The sequence below is a fragment of the Lissotriton helveticus genome, chromosome 4_1 (assembly GCF_964261635.1).
Source record: "Lissotriton helveticus chromosome 4_1, aLisHel1.1, whole genome shotgun sequence".
Lineage (NCBI taxonomy): Eukaryota > Metazoa > Chordata > Amphibia > Caudata > Salamandridae > Lissotriton > Lissotriton helveticus.
The window spans coordinates 1,894,189,824-1,894,197,253 of NC_136063.1; positions in this window are offsets into that span (position 1 = coordinate 1,894,189,824).

The window sequence follows — 7,430 nt, forward strand, 5'->3', positions numbered from 1 at the left end:
CCCCGGAAGTAAAGACTTCAGGGTTGCGGTCATATTTAAAAGGACCGTAACGTCGGAATGGACTTTGATTCAAAATAACTTTATGTGTCTAAGTTTTTATGCCAAGGACATGATTATATGCGCTTTCAGAATTTCCTGCAATTCTATGGCGGTCAGGCACTAGGAAATTACTGAGTCAGTTATTGAAATAATTATTGAAATAATTATCGCTCCGCGAGGCACATTATTTTATTGGGTGCATCACAGAGCGTCTGCTTCCAGGAACACCGTTTCTTTTGGTACTCATGGCGATCTGTCTTGTGCGCTTCACAAGATTTATTCACATTCTTTTCTTGAAGTATGGTAGAGTAGTCCAGCAAGATTTCAAAAATGGCTCTCCATAAAATATGGCTCTCCATAAAATATATCTTGGTATATCAGTTCTCAAAGGACCCCATATTTTGAAATGTGTGCAAGATGGGGAATGTTAACTGGATAAGGTGGTCACAAATATTATAACTGTCAGTTCTCAAAACACACCATATATTGAATTTTGTACAGGGTGGTGAATGTTAACTGGAAAAGATGGTCCCAACTATTCACAATTGTTCAGTTATCGCCATAGTCAATAGTGCATGTTATTTTGAGAAGTGATGCCATGCGATATTATCGTTCAGGCCCTGTTGGTAAGTTTTGAGTCGATTCACCCACCTTTGTTCCTTCTCGTACAGTATTCTTTCTGGGTTGTGTGATTTATCTGTTAGCATTTCTATCACTGTCCAGTTTAAGTCATCACAGGAGTGGTTCATTTCTGTGTAATGAGCACAGAGTTTAGTGGTGTTCTTCTTGAGTCTAATATTACTTCTGTGTTCTCCGATTCTTGTTTTCACTTTTCGACAAGTCATACCTATGTACCTCTTCATGCACGGACAGCTTATCATGTAGATAACGTGGGTTGAATTGCAGTTCGTATGCTGCCTCTGAGTCCATAAGAGGGTTTCAGATAATTGTAGTGTTTTTGACATACTCGTTGTTTTGCACACCACACAGTTCCCACAGGGGTAATGACCTGTTACAGGTGCCGTTGATGTATCTCTTATTTTCGTTGATGGATTCTTGTTCGTGGGCCGTGTGTGTACCAACACATCTTTCAAATTTTTTGTTCTTCTGTTGGCAAACCTTGGTTTTGGCCAGTCAAATCTCCCAGTATTCAAAATGTGCCAATTCTTATTTACTAATTTCTGTACTTCATAGGTTGAGGGGCAGAATGTAGTCACACAGGTAGTTAAGTTAGGTGTTGGTTCTTTAGGATGAATCTGTAATAAGCACTCCCTCGGTTGGTTACTGGCTCTTTTTCTGCATTTGGAGATTGTTTTTTCAGTGTAGTCTCTGTTTCTTAGTTTATCACTTAATACTTTAGCCTGTGTATTATAATCTTCATTCTTGCTACAGTTTCTTTTCAACCGTAGAAATTGGCTGTATGGGAGGTTATCTCTTAGTGGTTTCGGATGGTAACTTTTGTAAGATAACAGTCTATTCTTGGCAGTAGGTTTTGTATAGGTTTTGGTTTGTAAAGTTTGATTTTCTGAGAAGATGGTCAAATCTAGAAAATCCAATTGTTTGTTATTGGCAGTATAGGTAAATTTCAGCCAGGGGTTAAGACCATTCAGCCAGTCCATGAAGTTCTTCAGATCCTGTTCAGTATCCCAAATTAGGAGGATATCATCGATATATCTCTTCCAGTATGGAATACTGGAAGAGAAAGGATTTGTATCGTTCAGAATGTGTTGGTTTTCAAATTGGCTTACATACAAGCCCACCACCGACGGTGCGAATGCACTCCCCATGGAGGTACCATGGATTTGAAGGTACAAGTCTCCATCATAATTAAAGAAATTTTCTTTTAGTGCTAACTTGCAGCACTCAAGAACAAAGTGTCTCGGAGTCTTGTGTTGCCAGTCTTCCATCTTCAAGCATCTGGATGGTTTCCTCCTGGGGCAGGCTGGTATACAGTGATTCTATGTCCAGTCCTACAAGGAGCATAGTGTCAGGGTCAAATGTTTTATCAGAAATTTGTAGCAATAAATCGCGTGTATCTTTGAGATACGTTTGAGTCTTTTGTACCAATGGTTTAAGATATTCATCCGAAAACTTAGACAGAGGTTCTAAAATCGACCCGATGCCTGAGACTATTGGTCGTCCAGGCAGGGGGAATCTGTTTTTGTGGGTTTTCGGCAGCGAGTAAAAATATGGGATTGTTGGTTCTGTCACTTGTAAAAATCAGCTTCTTTTTTAGATATCCACATATTGACTTCTGCTTCATATACCATTATTGCTATGGTATTCAATAGTCTCTCTGAAGGATCTGTTGTGATCTTTTTATAGAATTTTGTATCTGACAAGAGGGCAAGGCATTGTTGATTGTAACTTTCCGTACTGAGAATGACAATTCCTCCCCCCTTGTCAGCTGGTTTGATTATTATTTTCTCATTTGATTGTAGGTCCTCTAATGCCAGGCGTTCTTGTCTGCTCAAATTTTGGAAAGTTTTCTTCTTATTTGTTTCCATAATATCTACTCCTTTTAGGAGTGCTTGTTCAAAAGTGTGAAGTTCTGGAGGGACACTGCCTGTTGGAGGGTTGAACGTTGACTTCCTTCTACACAGAGTATCTCCTTCTTGTGGTGAATTTGTGGCGTTAGCAAAGAAGGCTTTTAATTTTAATACTCTGCAGAACTCAGCTAGTTCACACTTTAGTTTAAAAGTGTCAAGTGGAGGGGTTGGTACATATCCTAAACCTCTGTTGAGGACTTTGATTTGATTATCAGAAAGTTCAGTATCCGACAGATTTACTATTAATGATTGTTCTTGCTGGTTGACGGTTGTGCAGCTGACATGCTTCTTGTTTGGACGTTCCTCTCTTGATCTTGCCATGTTAGGGATCTTTTTCTGCCGCGAGGTTGGTTTTGGCCTCTGGATAAAAAAGACTGTTCTTGTTGTTGGTGGTTTTGTTGTCCCGTCATTTGTTGATTTTCCATTAATGGTATTTGTTGCATTCCTTGACTAAAAGGATCCATCCAACCTCCATAATGTGGAATGAAGGGAGGGTAGTAAGGCCCATTAAAGTTAGGATAGTATGGTCGCTGCCATCTATTGCCTCTCCTTGGGCGTTGGTATCGGTAGTTGTTCCGGCCTCTTCTGGGGGTATGATCCTCTGAACTGCTGACAGAGTTGTTGGAGGAGTTGTTCCCAGTCGATTCATTATCTGAACTCGGGTCTGGAAAGGTATAGTCTTCCTTTGTGTACGGATGCATCCGTTCTTGGCTAAATTTTTTTAAAGTTAGAGAAGACCTGTCTGCACCCATAACGGCAAATAAAAACAGAGGAGCCCTGGAGGAACTGTCATGTAATAAAATGCCAGGATCTGATGGACTCCTAGTAGAGTTCCACTCAGTCTATTCTACCCAGCTGATTCCACAATTAGAAAAACTGTACAACATGCCCCAATCTCCCAGTCTCCACCAGAGAAGCCCTGGCCCTGTCACTACTAAAACCCGGGAAGTCCCCACTGGAACTGACCTCATACCATCCACTATTCATTTCAAATACTGAGCATAAGATACTTGCCAAGATCCTTACTTTCAGACTGTGTCCGATTGATGCCAGTCGGGACCTTTACATTCAGGCCGTTTGTCTCTTGACAACATGATCTTGTATTTCAGGCATGTCCGAGAGATGCTGCGGGAAATGGCCCAGTTGCAGACAGTCTTTTTAGCCCTTTCTGGTTTCGGCATTAATGCAGAGAAATCCAGTGCATATTCCTTTGCTGGTACATTAACGGAAACTAGTATGTGTTTTGGGGAATACAAGATCCCAGTAACCCTTTCCACTTCCAAATACCTTGGGATTCAGGTACATAGAGATGGTCCTGATTTATTATAGGGCAACCTCTCACGTACAGTCGCTGCATTCAAAACGCAGCTGGTCTTTTGGACTACATTGCCCTTGTCCGAGGCTGGGCGATTGCTACTGGCTAAAATGGTGATGTTGATTACTCTTTTATACTATTTTGTGAACTTACCAATAATGATTTCCAACAGGATTTTCTAACAGTTCAACACAGTATTGACTGAACTGATCTGGGGCAGCGACATTGTATAGTCAGCTTAGCAAAACCAACTCCCAAAGGATAACAGAGGGTTAGTGGCACCCGATTTTAAGGCGTACTGTACAGCTGGGCCCCTGCAGTTGTTATCATACTGGCTCACTGGCCATAATTTGCTAGAAATAGATTTTACTGAGACACACATTGAATGTGGTCGAGTACATCGCTTGCTATGCCTAAGTACCCCAACACAGCCCACACATACTTTATTACTATGCATTGCGATCTCATATTGGAAATTGGCAATGAAGTATTCCTTGGTACCAGTGCCTTATGCACCCAACATACGTCTAAGAGGCCTCCTTAATGCCTTAGGTACTCTAATGGCAAGGGGACTTGCACCCTGGAAACAAGAAGGGGATAACACCGTGGGTGATCTGTTTGCAGATGGTACCCTCATGATCCATGAAGACTTTACGCATGCACATAATCTTCCAGACACTCTATTTCTACCACATGCCAGTCTTCAAAGGTATGTGCGACAACATTGGGCAGCGGATGACCACGAACCAATGACACATGAGTTACTGAGGGCATTACACACTATGGGACATGGTCGCCACTTGGTACAGTGGCTATATAAGAGACTCAGCAACCATCGCATGGCACCACTTACAATACTTAGGGAAAAATGGGAGACAGCCTTGGGCAGGGCACTCTCTGACAGGGAAAGGGCTGGAATACTGGAATACTCCAAGAAGGTATCTGGTAATACAAGATTTAAATTCATTCAATTTGCGATTCTACACTGAGCATACTTAACAGCACACAGAATCAATCTGATATACCCTACAGCATCCTCAATGTGTCCTTGTTGCCGGGCTGAGGGAGTGCTTCATATTCTGTGGGGCTGCCCATGACTATCAGAATATTGGGCAGAAGTAACAACTGCACTAGGCCAGGTCACAGGCTAGACCAGTATAGATAGTATAGAAGGGTGTATTCTGGTGTTCTCCATGGGTCCTAAAAGCGCCATGGTTCGAGTGTGATTTATAAACTTGACACTTTTACTGGCAAAGCCTCTTCTTACCAGACGGTGGAAGTCACCAAAGTCCCAAAGCTTAACAGTCTGGCAACAGGATCTGTGTCGCTGGGGCCCTGCTGAGAGTGCAGCCCTTATGCGTGGAGAAAGCAGGCTACTCCGCAAAACTCCAATCTCAATGGAGTGGGACATATTATTGCAGAGTTTTATGGCACAGGCCCCGGATCCCGACAGTGTAGCAGACTCCAAGTGAGCAAGTATATATTTTGGTCCAGAAATGATTATACTTTGGGGATTGCAAATACGTGAAATTTATGATCACTTGTGTCCACTGGATTTATTAATAAATGGTCCCCAGTTTTTCTATTGATGGCTTTCTGATGACACACAAGGGTTCTAGTTTGATTGGAGATCCAGGCGCTAGGAGTTTCGTATATGAGCCTTGGATTTTCATGTACATAATCACAAATTGAATATGCTTTAACACATATCTAATGGAAGATGCTGACATTCAAATAGGTAGATTGAATATAAATTATATTTTACAGTATACGTTACAGTGATGGACATCATACTCCTGTAATGCTTACTGTCTAATACAATAAAATGCAATAAAGTTTGTGGAAAAATAATGAAATAATTCAAACATATTAATTTAGTATATGATCATTAATTTTAAAACAATATTTAAAAAGCTCTCACTGTCAGTAACGTTTTTATTTAGTTTTTAGCACACTTAGTTCAAAACGTTATATTTTCCAAATATATTTTTGTTTAAAAAGTTTAGAAGTCTAATTTGTTTTCTAAACTAAGTTCAATATTCAAAGGAAAACCAATAATTGTTAGTTTAGTTTCCTTCCTCAATTGTTTAAATAGGAAAGTGCTTCAGTAGTAGTGATTAACCAGATATGGTGCTTGACTTACTTCAAGGTTGGGTTGGAATACATTTGACCCCGTTTTGACATCTTTGGAGCAGTGATAATTTTAGATGTGCATATTGTGAATTGCTATTGTCTTACTGTCTTATGAGGGTGAGTTTCATATAAGCATGTCCATCCCAGACCCCTACCTAAATAAATCTAAACCGCTACTATTTAGTAGTAATTATTCCCCATTTCCTACCACATTTACTACTAAATTGTGTACATGTGTTTGCAGAAATCTCTACCAAAGTGACAGTGATCTCTGCACAGTAAATATAGGACAGGTGGAGGCAGAGGTCGCCAGACATAGAATTGTGAAGTGCATTTTGTAGTATAGGAGTAATAATATGGGAGTACCACTTTATGTACTACAAAATACAGTTTATAAATTCTGTCCTCTGCCTTTCAGTTCACAAACCATGCAATCATCTCTCGTCAGCTCTCTTCAACAGCCAGGAGATGTGGCTACACAGTGAAGATCAGTAGCGGCTGGCAGTCAACGGGATGGAGAAGGTGGTGGGGTGGGTGAAAAAAATAAGAAATAAATACTCCTTCCCCTCTTCCATGAGAAGTTATAGTGGAGATCTGGCATCACAAAAATGTTCACTATCCTTTCTCGAAAATCTCTTATTTCCCCAGGACTAATTTACACTACCAGTTGCCCCAAAGAATATGATGTCTCTGGCATCCTGGGACACCCATGTATGACAGTAACATAGTTAACCAACATTCTGGCTTGTCTTGATTAATCCCCAAGGCTTCCTTTTCATTTTCCTTTTGTGTATGTGCAAATATATGATGCAATCATCAAGGCATGGGTACCTTTATTTACCCACTTGCTGGACATTTTAGATGGTTTTATTGAGAGAAGAGCTCTCCCAAACAACCACATTAGGACTTAAGGAGCCTTTTTCTGTTATAAGTAATTTGGGAGAGAGGACCTTGGTTTTAGCTACTGTTCCGGCTCAGACTCTGAATATGATCTCTTTATTGACCCCCTCACATACTGTATGACCAGCCTTTCTTTCTTATTTTTATTCAAGAGTACCATGATGATTGATACATAGGTGTTATGTTCAATGGCCGTTCGATGCACCATCCCATATCCTCTTTGTGGTCTCTGCCCCTCATGTAAAGAGTATTGACTCAGAAATTCCATCACTAAGGATTTTGGAGTGCATTCTGTAGAGTTTTGACTCCGTGATCTCATCCCAGATGAAGTAAAGTTGTATTTGGCTCAGAGCACCAATGGACTTCTTCTAGGCAAAAGTGCTGTACACTCCAGAGAACAAATACAAGAGTGGTACCTTCCTGCCTGATTAACTTCATTCATGGCAAAATGTTGGTATTTCAGGTGTGGTCCACCATACAACGCTAATTTTCCA